The 22,316-nt window shown below is 35.8% G+C and overlaps 1 long non-coding RNA gene across 1 annotated transcript in view; it reads right to left on the bottom strand.

Moving 5' to 3' along the window:
- The window catches only part of LOC119874040, a 119,493-nt gene that overhangs the window by 8,554 nt on the left and 88,623 nt on the right, over positions 1-22,316 (bottom strand). Inside the window, exon 2 of the long non-coding RNA XR_005366388.1 lies at positions 7,906-8,048. This is a non-coding gene — a long non-coding RNA (uncharacterized LOC119874040). The remainder of the gene's footprint in view (positions 1-7,905; positions 8,049-22,316) is intronic.

The following is a 22,316-nucleotide window of genomic DNA, read 5'->3' as shown; positions in this document are numbered from 1 at the left end:
TCACTGGTACATGAGTCATTTTTTTCTCTGCTTTTCTGTATTTTATTAATTTTGATGCAATATGCACAGATTACTTTAAAAAGTCTTAGCTTAAATTTTTTTTAAAGATTTTATTTATTTATTTAGTCATGAGAGAGAGAGAGAGAGAGAGGCAGGCTCCATACAGGGAGCCCGATGTGGGACTCGATTCCAGGTCTTCAGGATTATGCCCCGGGCCAAAGGCAGGTGCTAAACCGCTGAGCCACCCAGGGATCCCATCTTAAAATTGATCTACTTAATACACAAGATCTTTAAGAGCTTTGTTCTGCTGAGTCATTTAACCTCTGCTTTGATATTTACAAGTGGCTTTCACATGACATCAAAAGTAGAATTAGAGTATTGAGATAGGAAGCTTGAGTCAATTGGATGATTCAAAATCACAGAATTAAAAATAAATAAATAAATGGACTGGTGCTAAATACAATAAATAAATCTAACATTTAGAGAAATTACTTACCATATAAAAGCCAAACATGGAATAGAGAATGATATAATGAACCCAGTAAAGAATGACTCTGGGGACTCAGCAACGTAGAAGTGGCTTATAGCATTTTGATGGATAATCAGGCAGGACCTTAACATGATTGCTGACATTAGCTTAATAGTAATACAAAGTTAATGAAACATTTAGCAGAAATTTAACATCCATTCATCATTATGTATTATCTTTAATCAAAGGCATTTTAAAAGAACATTCTGTGAATTCATAGGCTAAGTGTTTTCCAAGCGAGAGTTAAATCTCCAATATTTTAAGGGCCATCAAATGAATGCATTTCTTTTATTCAGACACATAAGGTTGAATTATGGAAAAATAAGAAAAGCTTTAGCCTTAGTGAAATAGCCTTTTATCAATCAAGCCAGAAGCAGTAGCCAATGTTTTTAGTGTTTATTTACTTGACTTGACACCAATCAGACTTGCATAAAAAGAAAGACATCCATGTGTATAAGTGATTAGGATGCCTTTGAGTCAGGATACTACTCTCCAAAAAAATGGAATTTTATTTTATAGTAGAAATAGACAGCAGGCAGTTAAATGGCCCAGACTCCTTCCTACTCGTGCCATTAGTTTTGTTTATTACCTGAGGAAAAACAATTTTATTATCTGTTAAATGAAGAGAGTAGTAGTAGCCTCTGCCGCACAGAAAGAAAACACTGATGACCATTCAATTCTGCCACATGCATCAATGAAAAATTAGCTTTTCATCTTTATAAATTGTGCAGTGTTTATGTGGCTTCCATACTTTCCCACCTCCAGATATACGTGTAGCCTTTCTCATAATAAGTATATCCATCTTCATAGCTATTAGAAGAGATGCACAGAAGATAATAAATAAAATTTGTGTGGGTATATATACCATGCACTGTCAGTGTCACCAGGGCTTTCCCCCGCTGGTGTGGTTTTTCTCGTTTGCTCGTTTGTGTTTTATGAGATTTATGCATTACGTATATATCACCAAATGTATTAATAAAACGACCTTAGAGTTAGCACAGATGTAGATACAACTTGCAAAAATGAGCGCATAATAGAGGCACAGCTGCTACCCCTTCTCTGGCTGTGCTATTTGCATCTTCTCAGGGTGTGTGCACCTGTGCATTGTTGGCCGAACTTCATTCCAGCATGTTACTTTTGCATTCAATCCCAATATTAGAACGGTATAGTTCTGTGTTTTCTCTAATAAAGTAGAAAGGTCTCTGCCCTTGGAGTCATGGCTTTGTATTGTTCTTTGTCCTTTCACTTGCTGTGTAACCCAGTCTTTCTAGGATTCTTTTTTCTAATCACCTCTACTGTGTGACCAAACATTTAAAGGGTTGTTATAGAGGGGCACCTGGGTGGCTTAGCAGTTGAGCATCTGCCTTTGGCTTAGGTCATGATCCCAGGGTCCTGGGATGAGTCCCACATCAGGCTCCCCACAAGGAGCCTGCCTCTAACTCTACCTCTCTCTGTGTCTCTCCTGAGACAAAATCTTTAAAAAACGAAATCTTTAAAAAAATAAAGGGTTGTTATAGGGACTAAATAAACTAGGTTATGTAAAATCAGTCTTCAAAATGCAAATCGTTATCCCAATGTATAAGGAAAATACAATGATTTTAAATTTCTGATTTGCTACTGTGTCTACAGCTCTTTGATTAAGAAATAGGAGGTAAGCTCCCTACCAAGATGTAGCAAAACAATACTTTTTTTTTTTTGCAAAACAATACTTACATTATAATAGGAGAAGTAATACACATGTGAGAACAGTATTTGAAAAAAACTGCAAAAGTAAAACGAAGTCACTCATGAATCAATATTCATTATTAAAGTGATGATATGGGCAAAGAATACAATGAAGGTGGGAAAGGGAGAAAGGGACTTTGGGGTCAGAGGGATCTGTTAGACCTTGCAGAACTGGATAGGCAAGTTGTGGTTTTAGATACAAAGATTTTAACCAATAGGGTGGTGGCAGTATAGAAAAGAGATGTTAATTGGACTTCTCAATCTTACCTAGATATGTCTAGACTTAGAAGTGGTAATATATTTTTTTTAAGAAAAATTATGTAGTTCTAAATTGGAAACCAATCTTCTTGATGATTTAAAAATCTCAGTCTGTGTTTTCAAAAGATTATTTGTTAACAGATGAGTTTAAATTACCAGAAAAATAATGAAGTAACATATTTCATGAAGATAAATTCTACTTTATATTCCTTTAATCTTGAAGCTTAATCAAGGAAGCCAAGTGAAGAAAACTAAGTAAGAAGAAGAAAAGCGAAGAAACAAACTATCTTCCATTATATGTACTAAGGCTATTGTGTCAAGCTTGTGGCATTTGCAAGTAATTTAAAATGAAATTGTGATTGATGAGGATAAGCAAACTCAGAAGGAAGATGTCAGCAGAGAAAACATTGATCTTAATTTTGGAATGTTGAAATTTTATTCCTAAAAGTGGTAGTTATAAGAGGTAGTGACTGTATCCCAAGAAGAATAAAATGTGAGAGGAAGATGGGAATGGACAGAATAGAGAGCAACAATAATTACCAGATTTTTTTTAGAAAACCTGAAATGTCTGAATCATTGCTTCCGTCAGCTTTTTGCTTTGCAATAGTATCTAGCCTAGATGTGTATGTGTGTTTTTCAATTCCTTATAAATAGCCAAAGTAATGTTTTTGGACAACCAAGTTCTCTGCTGTCTGGCCTATTTCCAGGTCCAGATGATTCAGCTAGAACGGTGTCTCACAGTGTCTAGTGTAACGCAAAGTACAGAGGGGCTAAGCACAATAAATATTGATGGTGGTGGCATGAAACTATGATAGATTTCTCTTTTTTACTTCCTCTCTTGTTAGTCTTTCTCTGTCCTTCTCATTTCAAGTTTCCTCTTTTCCATGCAAGTTGAGTACCCATGGTGATTTAATCATCTTCCTTCCTCACTTCTACAGACAGCTATTCTTTACATTTTTATTTACAGTTTGATTTAGGAGTATATTTTAAAGATTTATTTGCACAGTGCATCAAATTTTAAATAAAACATGCCTTGAAATTCTAAGTCGTATCTCTAATATTAGAGTTATATCATTAATTCATTAGGTTTGTCACTGCCGGATGAATTATACAACTAAGTTCTCAAGTCATACAGCTGATGTGAATCCATATTTTAATCTTTGAACATAAATATCTCTATTAATAATAGCAGTTTGTTTAGAAGAACTGAACTTACATGTTAATCTATAGTCTTCCTATTTCTTAGTATATTCTTTACTCCAATGTCATATTCAAAAATGGCAGGAATGATATAGATTTATACTCTCAGAGCTTATTGTGCCTCTGTCATTTGTTCATCCAACCATCCATCTATCCATCCACTGTTCAACATTCATTGGATGCCTACTATAAAACATGCCGGACACTGGGTTTGTGATTGTGCAGAAAACCATCACAGTCCCTGTTGCTATGTAGGCTGGTCATATTAAAATACAAGCTATAGTAGTGGCGATACACCTGGGCATCTATGGCCTCAGCTCTACTCCTGTGTTTTGAGAACCACATTCAGGTTGTCCTTTGTCTCTGTCCCTCTCAAAAGAGTGAGGAGTATACAAGGCCAAGCATATGGAATGATATACATAATACAGAGAAGATCAAGCTTTGGATATCTAGGACTCCAGTACTCCATGCTCGAATGACCCGAAACCCTGCATTCAATGCCTCTCAGGGCCTCTTCCCTGGATTGTTGCTCCAAGGGTTAACTGAGCATGTGATGCTCTTCATACTTCTAGGCCTGCTGTGCTATATATTCTGTTTATTGAAGTTTTCTATTAACATACCCTACAGAATCTTTTGAATCCTTTCAATTATCTGACTTTGTGTAATTCCTGCAGACATATAAATGTTATAATGAGTGAATTAGGATAAAGAATATAATAGAAAGAATAAACACAGTTTTGGTCTAGGGTTCATGTAAGTCCTATCTGAGGAGACCATATTTAATCTGAGACTTGAAGGATAGAACTGAGATGTATTCATGTGGAGATCATGAAGAGTGTTCAAGGAAAAGGGAAGAACAATGGAATATTTAGAGGCCATTTCCAATTTAGATTGCTGGGTTTTTTTGGTTTGTTTTTGGTTTTGTTTTGTTTTGCTTTGTTTTTGGCTTGTGGGAGCTAACAAATTGAACTGATCTACAGATTGACTTTTTAAAAAACATATTCTCATATATCTTTTTGCACTTTGAGCATTAGTATCTGTAGTCCAGAAAAGGGACACTTGGTTGCTATCGGGGTCATCTGAAGTGAGGACGATTTCCAGCTTCCAGCATTGTATGTCAATTTCCTGTAGAAGTAATCAAAGGAAATGGAACACAAAGCAAGAAACCACTTAAGAATCTAAGACTTGTCTAAAAAAAAAATACAGGAATATTTTTTACATGGGTTCATTTCTTAAAAGAGTTATTTGAGACAGTGCCTATCTCTCATATTGAAGATAATTTATTAGGTCACATCTGTCCTTCCCTGAGAAGATTTTGTAAAAGTCTGATGTAAATAATTTCCAGTCTTATGAAATCTTGAGGTTTGAATTAATGATGTGACAGGATATTCTAAAAGCATACTAAATGTTATAATCACGAGTGCTTTGTAGCAATCAAGGACTTTCTTAAGAGTGCTATAATAATAATAAAAAAAAAGTTTTTAAATGGCTCCATTTAGATATATATCAGAACATAGACTAGATTTGTCCCCTAAACTTTTTGTTGTGCTTAGAAATAGCTCAAGCAAAAATAAGTAACATTTAATTGCATGTAAAGACATATAGCAAGAGATAGACTGTGTATAGAGTACACAAGGTGTTCTATTCAGAATTATCTGGAGAAATAGAACCAAATAGGAGAAATACATGTCTAGAATGAGATTTATTGTAAGGAATTGGGTCACAATTATGGAGGCCGAGAAATCCCATGATCTGCTGTCTGCAAGCTGGAAAGTCAGAAAAGCCGATGGTATGGTTCCAAGGTCTGACAGCCAGAGAGCTAATGTTATAGATTCCAGTCTGAGTCTGATGGCTTGAGACCCAGGAGTGAGTGCCTAGTGCAGAAGATTAATATTCCAGCCCAGTCAGTCTGCCAGAGCATGATTTCAACATTCCTCCACCAGTTTGTTCTGTTCAGGTCCTCAATGGGTTAGACAAGGCCCACCCACATTGGGGAAGGTCATCTGCTTTACTCAGTCTGCTAAATCACATGCTAATCTTTTCCAGAGATCTCACAGACACACGCAGAAATTTAACTAGATGTTTGTATGTCCCATTATCCAGTGGAGTTAACACATAAAATTAACTATCACAAGTCTATCTGTTGCCAATCAGGTATGCATATGCATCTCTTAAAACCATAGCTAATCTCAAAATGAAGACAATAACAAGATCATAATCTGCCTCATGTGACATATCTTGTATACAATAGAAAATTCTAAGTAACTCTCTCTTTAAAAGAGGAGGTAAAGTCCTTGAGTATTGTTTACTCTTGTCTCTGGCATCCTATAACTTAAATACTGTGATGTAAAATCAACAGTATTTAAATAATATTATACTATATTAATATATCTGGAGCACCTGGGTGGCTCAGTGGTTGAGCGTCTGCTGTTGGCTCAGGTCATGATCCTGGGGTCCTAGAATCGAGTGCCGCATCAGGTTCCTCACAGGGATCCTGCTTCTCCCTCTGCTTATTTCTCTCCCTCTTACTGTGTCTCTCATGAATAAATAAGCAAAAAACCTTAAAAAAAAAAACAAAGTTAGTACATCTTAAATGATAAAGGAATAACAGAGGGAAGAAAAGAAAAATATCTGAGATATATATGTATTTATTAATGTATATATGTGTGTATATATCTAGTCTACATGTGTGTATACACACACACACACAAGAAAGTAAGGAGGATTACTCATGACAATTATAGTTCTTGTTTGTGTAACTGGTCATATGGTCATAGCTGGTATTTGTAACAACTTCTTTCCACCATCTATTCATCTACCCTTTGCTTTCTGTAAGCAGCTCAGCTGGACATAGTTCTCTATGCAGTGACCCAAATCTTTATTCCTGAAGGATCTGGCTCATTAGTTGCTGGATCAAGTTGCTGCCTTTTATGATTCAGAGGCATGAGGAAACCAAAGTATCTATCTGGATGGCAATCTTAACTTCCAGTTCAATGGAATCATTGTTGCGCCTTCTGGTGGAAGCATTCTCCCTTTGGAACGGAGGCCTCTAGGCCAGCAGAGCATTAAGTCACAGGAACAGAAATAGGAATTTTGCTAGTGAGTTTCTTGGGGTAAATAGTGAGTGGTGCCACTCTCATTTTTACTCCTTGATTCCTGCATCTGGTAATCTGGCTGTGAGAGAAATAGCAGTGTATATTGAGTGCTGATTAGCACCAGATATATCCTTGAGAACCTTACCCCAGTCCTGCAAGGTATTGGTACATAGCTGGTGTTCTATGTGAGGCTTCCAAAGGCCATTCCACCATTCTATCAAGGCTGCTTCTTCAAGATGGTGAGGGAACATGGTAAGAGCAATAAATTTCATGAGCATGAGCCTGTTGCTATACTTCTTTTGCTGAGAGAAGAGTTCCTTGATCAGAGGCAATCCAGAATGGAATAAGGAGGTGGATAAGGCATTCAATAAGTCCATAGATGGTAATTTTGACAGAAACATTGACTGCAAGGAAGGCAAATCTGTATCTAGAGTATGTGTCTATTCCAGTTAAAACAAAATGTTGCCCCTTCCATGATGAAAACAGTCCAATGTAATCAACATGCCACCAGGTAGCTGGCTGATTATTCTGGAGATTAGGGCCATATTTGGTACTCATTGTTTCTGTTGTTAGCAGAGTGGGTACTCAGCAATGACTAGATAGCTAGGCCAGCCTTAATGAGTGGGATTCCATGAACCCATAAATAACCTTCATCCTTGCCATCATGTCAATTTTGTTCATGAGCATTGGTTGATGACAGGGGTGGCTAAGGAAAGGGGCTGACTGGTATCGATAGAACAGGTCATGCTATTCACTTATTAAAATCCTCATCTGCTGCGGTCACCCTTGGTGAACACTTACAGAGACACAAATATCTTTACTTCTTTCCCATTCAGAGAGCTATACACATGTACCTCTTCCCCAGATATTTTTTGTCACCCATTTTTCAATCATGTTTCTTCTATATCTCTAATCATCCAGCCAAACCATTGGTCACAGCCCATGAGTTAGTATACAATCACCTATCTGGCCATTTCTCCTTTTAAGCAGAGTAAACAAGCAGATACTGCTGGAAGTTCTACACACAGGGAAGATTTCCCCTCACCACTCTCCCTCGACGATGTCCCAGAGTAGAGCTAGAGTGCTGCAGCTACCCACCTTTGGGAGCTGCCAAAATACCAGGCAGAACCATCTGTCAACCAGGCCCAAGTTTTTTTCTCTTCTGTCACCTGATCTTAGGGACCTCCACAGGGGGCCATCGGTGCAGGCTGGGAGAGAGAGCCATAGTTGTGGGGTTGACCCTATTGACATGAATGGAGGAAAAGTAATTTGTCAATCAATAGCTGTATACCAGATGAGTGTTAATTTGCTCAAGCAGTGAAAGCATATCTGACATAGCTCCTGCAATTGGAGTTGCCATCTGGGTTATCCACTGTGACTCTCTAAAATTTATTTATTTTTGACACAGGTGAAATAAGCAAGCTGAATAGAGCTGTGGTGGGAATCGCTACCCCTGTCTGCATCCTTCAAGCCTTCAATGATGGCACTAATCTCTATAATTCCCTCAGAAATATGGTATTGCTTTTGATTTTCTATTTTCCCAGGTAAAAGCAGCTCTAGTGGCTTCTGTTTGTGCTTTCTCACCTTAATAGCCCTCATTGTACAGATCAGGGAATCAATGTAGGGATTCTGACAGCTGCTGAGTATATCTATTCCAATCATACATTCCAGAAGTAGGGAAATCACCATATGATGGGGATGACCAGGTCCACTGTGGGATGGAGTTGAGCAAATACTTTCTCGATTATTTGACCTCCACTAGCCCATCCCTAGACTGATGGGTCACAGCGGTGTTTGGGGTCTCATGAACTAAGTGTCACTTCACAGTCACTCTCCAAGAACTTTTTAGGGATAACCTGAAAGAAGATTATTTCCTTTCTTTGAGTGCACAGTTATCCTGGCAGGAGGAGGTAGGTGCCTTTGTGGAAGGCCAAGATAAAGATTAACAGTATAAAGTTTGGGGAGTATATGAAGGTCCTTCCTCAAGGCCACCCAGGATCCCTTACATCTGAGGAGTTCTGAGTCTTTAAGCTGGCTCGATTCTGGGAATTGAATGAGGGACTGTGACTCTGCTTTTATGATGCAGGTTAGACTTTTAGTCACTTAGCCTAGATCTTTTCTGCCCATACAGATCAAGTTAAGAATTTAGCAAGCTTCCTATTTATTTTACTTCTAGGAACACCATGCTCAACTAGTGCACACCAAAGGCCTATCTGGGCCAACTTATTCTGATTGGTGCTTTGACTTTGCTATCCTATACGATAATTGCACCCACCTTGCCTTTGGCAGTCCAGGGCTTCTACATGGTCCCTTCCACTCAGTTTCCAATTACTCTTATTGCTTGTGAGTTTCCCAAGTCAGCGACTCCAGTCCCCACTGTGAGGTTTGGACTACAGAGAGGAGGATTCTCAGAGCTCCTCAGAGGCTCTGGGCCTCCAGGCCTCCTATCACAAATTTATTTCTCACAGAACTGGTGAAAAGTACATTTTCTGGACCCCTCCTAGTGCGGATGAGGAGATCTTTACTTATTTATCTTTTAAAAGTGTATTTACCTTTATTTATGGCAGCTTTCAAGGAAGCTCTAGGCCCTGATAAATGAACGTATGAATTTCTTATACCATGCATTATGAAGGCATGCTTATAAGGCAAGCAAGGGTTCTAGTGACAATTATATGAGGGATTTTACTACCCTTGGTTGGCCTTTTAAAAACTATTCATTTTATTCAATGACTTGTAAACTTGGCAAGTTTGGCTGGTTTGCTTTATTTTTCCTTTGGTTATTTTATTTCTGTTCTCTGACTCTAAACCTGCTGAGAAGAATCCCATGCTCATGGAATTTTGAAACTTTAAGAGCTTTGTTTCTAAGGATGTTGAGGCTTTTTAGAGGATCTATATATTTTTCTCCACTCCCTGGTCTGTAGTTAAGGGGTTCAGCCTGCTTTGTTTATACCTAGTGTCTCATTAGAGAGGATCTGTCACATTTACAACACAAGGACATTAATCATGTTCCCCTCTGTCTCTTAAGCATTCTCTTTAGGCTTCAGAAATTGAAGGAGGAGGATATATTCTATTGACTAGATTTCCGTGTTTTTTGTTTGTTTGTTTGTTTGTTTTGGAAGAAGGTTTTCATATACAGGTTACATAATATGATTACATTGCATGCTACTTTTTATTTCGTCCATTATTAGCTTTATTAATTATATATAGGACTATTAATTCCATTTTATTCCAAATCAGTAGCAAATTAGTTATACTGATTTGACTTCTTCTTAATGTTGACTGGTGGTGATTGCTGAGCACAATACTCGGAAAATTCATTCATAGAATGATCAAAGATAATTTGCATTTGTTGCTGCCTTGGATTTTCAACATGTGTTGTTCCTTAAAAATCACCAGTCCTTTTTTATAACTTCATATTTTCCTCTTTTAGTTCACAAAACATTAAAATGAAAAGTTCTCAGCCAATTAACTTTTTTTTGTTATTTATTTTCAGCTAGTTTCTTAAGTAACCAGTACATATTCCAACTGAGGGCCGTGACAAAAAGATATTGTTCAATTTGTTCTCAAAAAGCCACACAAATACCAATGATAGGATAGTTTCATTTTCTTACTTGGAATAATTCTGAAATTTTCAGGGTCTCAGGGATCTATTCTTGAAGCCTAAAGATATATATATATATCTTTATGCTATCTTTTTTATCTTTAAAAAAAATATATATATATATATATATTTTTTTTTACGAAATGTGAATCTGAAAATGGGGGGTGGATAACATAAGGGAAGGCAGAGAAATGAAAAAATAAAGGAAAGTACTCTAGAACATCAAGGAGAGGTCAGTTCTATAAGAGGTCAGTAACTATAAGGAATGAAATAGATGAGATGCCTGGGTGGCTCAGCGGTTTAGAGCCTGCCTTCGGCCCAGGGCGTGATCCTGGAGTCCTGGGATCAAGTCCCACATCGGGCTCCCCATATGGAGCCTGCTTCTCCCTCTGCCTGTGTCTCTGCACCTCTCTCTCTCTCTCCCTCTGTGTGTCTCTCATGAATAAATAAATAAAAAATATTTTTAAAAAAAGGAATGAAATAGATGCTGGAGAAAATTTAATTGAGATACATTATTGAGTGGCTTCTGCACAGGCTTTTTTGAAGAATACTACTGTTGAAGCCTGCATATCAGAGAGGAAAGAGCATGGACTCTGTTTTTTGTTCTTGTTATTGGTGGTGCTGGTTTTGTTTGTTTGTTTGTTTTGTTTTGTTTTGTTTTGTTTGGACTCTGAAGCCAAGACTGTGAGGCTGTAAATCCCTGTGCTACAAAGTATCAATTGTGCAATCTTTGTGCATCCCTTTCCTCAACTAGAAAATGAAGATACTATTAGTACTTGACTCATAGAACTCCTGTAAGAAGCAAATGGACTGATATGTGTGAGGTGAATAGAGGAGTATCTGGGATCTGGTAAATATTTCAGCTACTAACACAGGAGGTTTGGTGGAAGTCTTGGGCTAGTGTCCTTAGTACAAATGAGTCATGGCTCCTCCTACTTTTGTCTCCGGTATATTTAAGGACTATGTCTGACACTCACTATAATAATGCATTCTTGCTTGCATCATAATTTTTAGAGGCGTATTGTATGATTTGAGTGGAAAGAGAGGAAATCGATTCTTCTCTGGTATCTGCTTCTATTCTTGTTCTTTGTTAAATATGATGAAACAGATTAGTCTTTAGATAATCTGCTTCCACTGCTATATACTGGGATTCTTTCACTTTGTTTCCTTTGTAACAATTTAGCTTTCCAGTGAGGGTTTTTATTTGGTTTGTATAAAAAGGACCACATTGTAAAGGCTGGTCATCTTTGGATTCCTAATGTATTACTTTGTTCTTATGAATCACTTATTTGTAACTAATCTATATAACCTCCTATTTAGTCCAAAATGAGTTTTCATATTAGGAGAGAAAAATATTATTTAGAATTGATTACTTTTGAAATAAATGTTAGCTCGTGATTAAATGTATATGATATATCTAAGATTTAACTCAACTTTTGGTAATTTTAAGTGTTTTCAATATAGTTCATTTCATCATGCTAATGGAAATAAAAGTTTGTGATTATTTTGGGGGTATTAAAATTGTCCTTTTTTACACACACCTTTAAAAATACAATATTCTTTAAGAGAAATAACAAAAATATTTGTGCTTTTGCAATCATCTCTAGATATCTTGAGGTTTGAATTATAGAACAATAATTCTTCCCCTGTGCATCTAATGACACTCAGCCTGAAGCCTCCTTCCTAACAGTGCATAAAGTATTTGGCCTATAACTTATATTCTGCTGAGTCTTATTGCTTTGTTTATCAATATTTTTTGAACCTGCCTCCAGTCACCAGAAACATTATACACTCCAAGGAAACTTTCTTCTCTGACATTATTCCTATTTGAATCTGTTTTTGCATGCTTAAATATTGTCCACAAGGAATTGTAGATAGTGTAGACAGTGCAAGAACAAACGGCGTTAGCAAACAGAATATTTTGTCACAAATAGCCATCTTCCTGTCTCTTATAGCAGACAGTGGTAGCAGTTGTTAATGAGAAGTGAATTTAGTGAAAAAGGGAAGATGAAAGTAGCCGTTCTAATCAAAATCTGTCGTAATTTCTCAGGTGTCTAGAATTTATGACACACCATTCAGCAAATCTCCAATGATACATTTCCATAACAGGAGTTGTAAATCCATTGGCAGTTTCATTAATCAGACAAAGAGCTGTGCAGTTATTGAAATAACTCCTCAAATAATTGCCAACTTGCCGTGCTGTGACATCACTCCTAAGAGAAGTGCTTCCACAATTGATGATACAGCCTAGGTAAATTAGCATTTCTGGCATTGAAAAATCATTATTGGGCATACCACGGTTCTGAGAAAGCACTTCCTGGAATTGTTCCTCCTCTGAAGCAGGATTTAAAAAGTGGTGGTGATCAGTATTTTGCTTGTTTTACATGTGAGGAGAAATGTACAGGCATTGTATCCACCCTGCTTTAGACTATGGTCACAATTTTAACCATGAAACTATTTTAAAATTAAAATGTTGTTAATTTGATTGCTTTCGTATTTCTTAAGTGCCTTCTGAGCATGTGGACTGAAGTCTGCTAGGGATTTGGGACAAGTATGTAAAATAAGTAAGACGTGACACCTCCTCCCAGGTAGATTGTTACCCCTCAAGGGATGATCTGATTCAATGGAGTAAATACTGTTATGAAGGTTGTGGTAGGGGATTATAGAAGAAGGGTAAGCCAAGACTGACCATCACAATGGCAGAGAATCAGGAAAATATTTCAAAAGATGTGAACTCTTACATTAAATCTTAAAAGGAAGGAATTCAAAATATAGACCAAAAAAATTAAGTGAGAAGAGGTTTGGAATGAGAGTTAAGATGTGTACTCTACTTCAACTTCTCTGATACTTTGAATAAACCAGTTTATCTCTCTGAATCTTGATTTTTCTCTCTTCAAATATAAAGGTATTATTTTCATTTTTAAAGACAAATTCCCAGATTAAAATAAAAAGTTGAAATGGAAAGATTTTCTGGGAGATGAAAAGCTAGGGAAAACAACCCAAAATACAGTTATCATGAATTTTATTAATGTTATATCTCAGCAAACTACACAGACAGAACTTTGACATGCTTCTGATAGTTAAAGGAAATCATATGCTACAGTCATATTTATGTGAAATAAAATACTTTCCTATAGTTATTTGTGTGAATATGTTCCTTTTAAATACTTCATATATACTCTTAGCTCATGACACAGATTTGCAAAAGACCACAGGTGTATCCAATGAACTAAAGACAGAATAGTAAAATAAAATACGCAAATGCCAAAATACAGAGTATAGCACTGTCAACTCTTTTCAATTTATACCTTAAGATCTGCACTATTTTTTAATACTTTGAATCTGATAATAGAAATATAATAATACAATACAATATTATATTGCAACCTACTCATGGAATTGGTGATTCAGGATGCTATGCATTTTGAATGGATGTAAAGATCTTAGTTCCTATGTACCAAATTACTTTACATAAAATATCTATGAAGTTTATATGTTTTTATATGTACAAAATAATCAAGTGAGGGGCACCTGGGTGGCTCAGTGGTTGAGCATCTGCCTTTCACTCAGGTTGTGATTCCAGGGTCCTGGGATCAAGTCCTGCTCTGGGCTACCCATAGGGAGCCTGCTTCTCCCTCTGCCTGTGACTCTGCCTCTCTCTCTCTGGGACTCTGATGAATAAATAAATAAATTTAAAAAAAAGAATAAATAAAATCTTAAAAAATAGGGAAGACATCAGTGATATGACTACTTCTCTAATTTCAGTTTCACTTAAGAGAATACTTTGTTAGTGTAAGCTGAGGAAGTAAAACATTATATAAAAATTCTGAATTTAAGAGCAGAAAATGAGAGGCTTACAAAATATGGTGAAATATTGTAACAGAATGTCCTTTCTCAAGAACATTTAAGTAGTCAGTGTGGACATCAACTTGTTATTGACTAAAGTGAACTATTAATAGCACTTTAGCAATTTTCTGTTTATTTTCGTAATTAATGTTTTACTAAAATTCTTGTGTGTCTCGACAATGTTTGTTCACCTCATCACTACCCTCAGTGAGTACAGCTATGTCTGGCATATTATATCACCAGATGAACTGAGGGATATGTCAACAGAATAACAAATATCAAGTATGCGTAGCTTTGCCAATTCAATCAGATGATTGTGTTGAGTGGGAAATAGCTACACCCTTCCTAATTTCTGTTGTGCACCCTGAAAGACCTGAAATGTTTATTTTGCTTAAGTTTCCATTTGTTCTCATTGGTAATGGAGACGTATAATCTTACCTAACTGATGCATTTTTTTAAAGTTTGATATTGAGGTAAATTAGGAACAGTGTGTGAACTATTATTTGGATGAATCACTTCAACTAAAATATTGATGATGATTTTAATTTTCCCATCACTGTCAAACTTCTGACAAAGGTGAAACCTAAAAGAAGAATGTGTTTCTTAAGCAAAATTATTTTTGTAGAGTTTATTGAGAGAGGGATTCTAAGAACTAGGGATTCTTACTGCTCTCTGTAAAGCTTACTGAGAAATGACTGGTCTCCACATTTGAAATTTGTACTTTTTTCCTAACACTAACTAGTTTTGTAATATATTTAAAGCAAAAGAGTATTGTGAATTTTCAATTTTCTTCTTCCCTAAAAGCGCACAATCTTCACCAACATTTCCTTTGCTCTGGAATAGCTGAAAATGGGCAAAATGTGAGTGAAAAAATACAAGATGCAACATCATCAAAATGTGAAATCTATATTGAAAACTAACCCATCATGGAAATCTGAAAAAAAAAAGAAGAAGAAGAGAAAGAAGAAAAATAAAAGAAAAAAAAGAAAAAAGTAGGTCATCTACCAGTTATTTTAAGTAGTTTTGGGGCAGGTGATTACAATATCCATTGTTTGAATTTTTTTTCAGGAAAGTATTCCCCTTATCACTTTAGAAAGAAGAATCATTTTGCTTATTCCTTGTCTAAATTGTGATCGTATGACCTGTGGATGAATGAATATACATTTTATTTCTTCTTATTAAAAGCTGGTCTCACATGAAGTACTAAAGAGCTTAATTACAATATTTAGGAAAGGGAAGAGCCTGCTGTGGATAGTGTGAAACTTACTTTATTTTGTGGAATTACCGCAGCAGTTACACCATACCAAATATTTTGTTCCATTTAGTGTAAGTGAACAGAACAAGACAGATTCATGCAAACAAGACAGATTCATGCAATCTTCTTTATTACAAACATAGGCCAGGCAAGCTCTTCATTGCTTCATCCATGCTTTTCGTGGAGATTCCTATCACTTAACAGTATTCCTAGACTTTGGGCTTTAAAAACATAAAGCTTTCTACAGCAAAACTGACATTTTGAATAACTTCACTGATTAATCATTCCAATTTATCTCATCCCAAGGGCTCGTGTCTTTAAATGTTTATAAACTTGTTATTCTTTCCAAAAGGACAGTAATCCTCCCTAGGACCTGATTATTAACATGCCATTTTAATAGGCCATGGCAAAAAATATGATGCTAAACCTGAAATTATTTTGGATTTCTTGGTGACAAAAGTGAAAATGTAAATTTTTGAAGTTTTACATTTTTATCATATGTATCTTCACTAAATTTGGTACGGTTTGGTATAGTACCCAAAGCACATCTTCCATTTCAAAGTAAAAGAGAGAAAAGGATCCTATTCAGTGACTTTTGTTATGCCACTGAAAGTAAAGATGAGTTAACAGTGTTATCCTTTTTTGTCTTGTGTGCAAAAGATAGCAGATGCTTTGGGTGTTTGGAGCACACCTGGTTTTTATGCAAAGAAAATGTGTAATTTGGACTACCAAGTGAATAATTAATGTCAAATTAATTCAAGATACTTTCTTAAAAAATCACATGTGAAATTCCTTGCTTTCTCTAGGAAATGCTGAAACAAGCATCTTTATTCTGAGTCTCTCCACCCCACCCCCACCCCAGGAAGTTCTTTATCTCAGAGATAAAGAGCTCCTGCTGATTTCTCCTAGGAAAACAAAACAAAACAGAAACATTATATTTGCTATTTTGTTCTTTAAGAATTCATCCACTTGTGTAAAATGCAGGTTTTGTGATGTACTATAACTTTAGCTGACATAGTGCTTTCCAGAAGAGGGCTGGCTATTCCCTGTGATAGAACCACAGGGATTTAAAGAAATGCCATGTCAGAGTATCTACCCTTATTTGAAATATTAACAGCAATCCCTTAATATAAGCAAAAGGAGTTATCTTGTCATACATTTGGCTATTTCGAGTCCCAAATCTTGAAGCAAAGTCTGGGTTTAACCCCTGCCTTTCAGGCAATGGGTTGGGCCGTTGTCTGACCAGCTTTGCCGTTGAGAAATTCTGCTTTGCTTGTGTCTGCAGACAAAATGTCCTGTTTTTTCAGATAAACCATATTTATCATCAATATGTTCCCAGTCTCCCCAGGAAGACATGAGGATAGTCAAGATTTCTTTCTAAGTATTTAAGGAGAAGGTGAACAAGCGAGAGCTTAGAATAAACTTCTGTGGATTTAAATGCCAGCATTTTATTTTATTTTTTTAAAGATTTTATTTATTTATTCATGAGACACACACACATACAGAGAGAGAGAGAGAGAGAGAGGCAGAGACACAGGCAGAGGGAGAAGCAGGCTCCATGCAGGGAGCCTGATGTGGGACTCGACCCTGCGTCTCCAGGATCAGGCGCTAAACCGCTCAGCCGCCCGGGCTGCCCAAATGCATTTTAAAATAAATATTAAAACTAATTAAGGGCACCTGAGTGGTTCAGTCATTGAGGCGTCTGCCTTTGCTCAGGTGATGATCTCAGGGTCCTGGGATCAAGCCCACTGGGATCCCTGCTCAGTGGAGAGTCCGCTTCTCCCTCTGCCCCTCCCCCTTTTCATGCTCTCTCTCACTCTCTCTCTGTCTCTCAAATAAATAATAAAGTCTTAAAAAATAAAACCAATTAAAAAAATAGGCATGGAAAAACTTATATGATTTAAAAGTTACAAGCAGGTGTTGTGAAGATAAATATATTTACTCCTAGGAAAGTGATGTAAATTGTACATGTTTAATCATATCAAAATAACAATTTGGGGAGTAATATACATACATACATACATATATACATTGTGTATATAAATATATACCAAACCCTGATATTGGTAGGTCAATCACATCGCACTTTTATCCTTCCCATGTTGTCCAGTAACGCTGGTCTACTGCCACTACCCCCTCTACCATCATCACACTATATAAATCTTTTTAAAGTCTTTTAATGTTAAATACCTAGTTGTTGCAGAAAACATCCACCCTATTTCCAGAGGAAGGGTTTCACTTCAGATATTTCCTCTATTTCTCCTTGTACTCTGAAATCTAACTCTTGACCAGGCTTTATCCAGATGAATACGGGTACTCTGAAATCTAACTCTTGACCAGGCTTTATCCAGATGAATACGGGTGCTGCTCTGGATCCTGCCCATAAATTTTGAGAGAAGATGGACCTTTGTCCATGTAGCTAGTGAAGAAGAGAACTTTAAATCCAGGTCAGCCCCACCAGTGGAGACTATGGGATTATTGGTGTCTACTGGTAGGTAGGTGGGTTCTCCTCTTAGATAGGCATACCTTCAAAAGCTATTTTTGTTTTCCTTAACCACCACACTAATCTCAAGTCTTAAAAAAGGTATTTCTCCTCTACTAAGGATTTGGCCTTGTCGTTTCAGTAATTAAGTAGGTATTTGAGCAGAACTTCTCAGTAACTACCTTGACAAAACTCATTCCAAATGGTAGTGTTTTCCTTTGGGGATCTCCAAGAGTTTGGTATTGATTGAATTCCTTTTATGACTCCTAATCATTCTCTGATACAAACAGGGAGAATTAATCAAAATTCATGTAATATTAAATAAAATATTCAACAATGTTGTTACTAAATGTGAGAATAAAGATAAACGTTTCTGAATGTGTGGCAATGTTATGGATAATCCTTCTTTAAATAGTTTCTGATCACATTTTAGATTACCCACCCAACTATTCTTTATCTTGTCATAAACTTTGTCTGAGTGGAAATAACTATTTCCACTTATAATCCTAGTTCATGGGGAACATCATTGATAATAATTGAACACTTCAAACTTCTAAGTACTTTTTCTTACTCTTGTTAAACAAGGTCAAATAAATAGTTTAAATTTTAGCAAAAGGTTTGTATATTGCCTTCATCTTTGTCATTCTCCTTTTTTCTCTCTTAAAGATGTTAATATATATATAAACATGTAAAAAGTAAATAGACAAATAAATCACAAACCTATTTAACCAACAGCAGAGTTTATTAATTACAATATTTTATGGTATTTGTGTCAGTTTTTTTAGGAAATAAAATATGAGGCCTACTCTCTATTCTTCACTTTTACTGGGAGCAACTATTATCTGGAAGGATAGATACAAATGTATACACACATATATGTGTATACATATAATCTTGTCAAATGAAGAAAAAATATTTTTAGAACATACAAATGTCTCAAAAATACTACAGATTACTTTTTGTGGGTTTCTAAAATGTACATAAATTAGTCATATTGTTTGTATTATATTTCTACCTGTTTTATTCCTTAGTTTTATCATTTCAATATTTATGTGGAATATATAGAACTAATTAATTGATTTTAAAGGCTATCTGTTACATATTTAGCTTACTATTACATATACAGATTACAGTGACAGGATTTATGACCAGAGATTCAAGTTACCTAATAAACAGGTTAATGAAAGGGAATGAAATGAAACCCAAATCTAGTTCCTATGGGCCTGAGTGTCCTCAACATTTCCTAGTGCTAGTTTCCTTATATTCTAGAAGCATCTTTTAAAACTACATGCTCAGGATGCCTGGATGGTTCAGTGGTTGAACATTTGCCTTTGGCTCAGGTTGTGTTCCTGGGGTCCTGGGATTGAGTCCTGCATGGAGCCTACTTCTCCCTCTGCCTATGTCTCTGTCTTTGTCTGTGTTTCTCACGAATAAATAACATCTTTTAAAAAATAAAACTGTATTCCTGTGTTATTCTAAAATCAAAGAATCTTTTATATTTATTTATTCTGTTACATTTACTCTGATTACTAGTATCTTTAACTTTTTTCTAACGCATTAGTATTTTTGAGTTAAATTTTTTTTCTTAGCTTCATTTATCTCCATTACCATTTTTCTTAAATTAATTAAGTTTAGTTCATTTTATTTTGCTTCCTTTATTGGTTTAGTTGTAATTCTGTTTTATTGTTTAAGAGTTAGGATTGCACTACCTCTGAAACTCACGATGTGTTGGCTAATTGAATTTAAATAAATAAATAAATAAGATGCAGAGACTGAAAAAAAGAGTTAGCATTGCATTATCTCATGCACACTTTGATTAAAATGCCTGTCGCTTATTATTCATACTGAATGGACGTCACATGAGAATAATATATATAGACTTAAGAATAATTTACTACTGTCTATCCCCTCATTTTACTTTTGCTTTCTCCTTGTGTTTGGTGTTCTGCAGTTTGTTTATCCTATGTGTGCATGGGTGCTCATTTCTTTCTAGTTACTCTGTTTAGGAATCTCTCTGAAATTTGGTGTGATTTGCAGGGTGGTTTTTTTTTTTTTTCCTGAATTTCATAAGGAATCATAATCATTGTCTCTTTACATATTTCTTTTCCTCATCCTCTCCATCTCTCTTCACTGATATGTTACATTTTTATATTGTGCATTTTCAATTTTTAAAATTATCATCTTTTTATATCTCTAAATTGGACTCCAGATTGTTTCTCTAGATCAATATTCTGATTCATCAATTATGTCTTCACAAGATCTATTCTCCAGCTTAAGATTTTCATTGCTCTTTCTTTTAACAATTTTATTAGTTATGTTTTCTAAAGCATTTTTCCTTTAATATATAAACCATTATTTCTTTCATCATAGCAAATATTTAACTGTTGCTAAATGCTTTTTTGCCTCTATTGAGCTTATCATATGGATTTCCTTTGCTGGTTTGTTAATGGTGGCAAATTATATTTTCAAATGATTTTCAAATATTAAACCGTGCTTTGTGGAGAAACATCTCCACCATGTTATGATATATTATACTTTTAACATATTTATTTATTTATTTACTTATTTATTTTTAAAATTTTTATTTATTTGTTCATGAAAGGCACAGAGAAGCAGAGCCATAGGCAGAGGGAGAAGCAGTCTCCCTATAGGGAGCTTGATTAGGGACTTGCACCTGGGACTTAGGGATCACGACCTCAGCCAAAGGCAAATGCTCAACCACTGAGCCACCCAGGTGCCCCACTTTTAACATATTTTAAATTTAGTTTTCAGTATTGAAGTTTTGTGTCTGGTTATATGAGACATTGTTATCTGTGAGCTGCTTTTATTGCAACAATTTTCTGGTTCTGGTGTCAAGGTACTCCTAGCATCATAAAATGAGTTAAGAATCTGGAACGGGTTTATACAGAATTGGCATTATTTTTTCTTATTCTTTTGGTCAAATTTGCTAGTGAACCGATTTGAGTTTGGATCTGTTTCATGGGAAAATTTGAACTATGAATATAATTTTTAGGTACATTTGATGTTACAGATATTATAGATTTTTTCACGATTAAAAGCTTCAGTATATAATGCCTCTAAAAAATATTCCATGTCATCTAATTTGTAAAAATAACTGGCATAATATGTCTTATAGTATTATTCTTTTTATCTCTATTGGTTCATTTTTTAAAAGATTTTTATTTATTTATTCATGAGAGACACACACACAGAGAGAGAGAGAGAGGCAGAGGCACAGGCAGAGGGAGAAGCAGGATTTCTGCAAGGAGCCCAATATGGGACTTGATCCCGGATCCCAGGATCATGCCCTAAGCCGAAGTCAGATGCTCAGTTGCTGAGCCATCCTGCTGTCCCTCTATTGGTTAATTAATGACATTTGTCTGATAATAGTAATTCAGATCTCCTATTGATTGATTGATTGAATGAATGATTGTGAGAAAAGTCCAAAAGTTGACCAGCTCTGTTTAAAACAAACTTTGTTTCATTTCATTTATTTTACTATAATTTTCTATTTTCCATTTCACTCATTATTGTTTCTATTCTTATTCCCTGTGTACTACTTACTTTGGCTTAACTTGCTTTACCTCTAGTTTCTTAAGAAGTTTAGATCATTAGAGTCATTGAAATACACAATTACAGGGGCACCTGGTTGGCTTAGTTGGTTAAGCATCCCACTCTTGTTTTCAGCTCAGGTCATAATCTCAGGGTCATAATCTTAGGGTTGTGAGATTGAGCCTTGTGTCAGGATCTGCTGGGCGTGTAGTCTACTTAAGATTCTTCCTCTCCTCTGACTCTCCCCAGTCTCAAGAAAGAAAGAAAGAAAGAAAGAAAGAAAGAAAGAAAGAAAGAAAGAAAGAAAGAAATATACATTTACCAAAGATGCCAATAAAAGATACAAAGATGCCAATAGGAAATAGATAACTTGCATATCCATATATTTACTAATGAAATTAATTTTGTAACTGCAATCATTCCACAAAGACAACTCTAGGCCCACATAGATAGATTGCTTATACATGAATGTTCACTGCAGATTGATTGATTGATTATTATTTTTAAAAGATTTTATTTATTTATTCATGAGAGACACAAAGGGAGAGAGAGAGAGAGGCAGAGACACGGGCGAAGGGAGAAGCAGGCTCCATTCAGTGCCCGACATGGTACTTGATCCTAGGTCCCCAGGATCATGCCCTGGGTTGAAGCCTGTGCTAAACTGCTGAGCCACCCGGGCTGCCCCATTACAGTTTTATATGTAATATCCATACATTGGAAATAATCCAAATGTCCTTCATCAGGTGAATGGAAATAAACTGTGGTATACCCAT

This window comes from Canis lupus, chromosome 11 (assembly GCF_011100685.1).
Source record: "Canis lupus familiaris isolate Mischka breed German Shepherd chromosome 11, alternate assembly UU_Cfam_GSD_1.0, whole genome shotgun sequence".
Taxonomy (NCBI): domain Eukaryota; kingdom Metazoa; phylum Chordata; class Mammalia; order Carnivora; family Canidae; genus Canis; species Canis lupus.
Note: the sequence above shows the minus strand (reverse complement) of the source record. Positions and strands in the feature narration are given on the sequence as shown.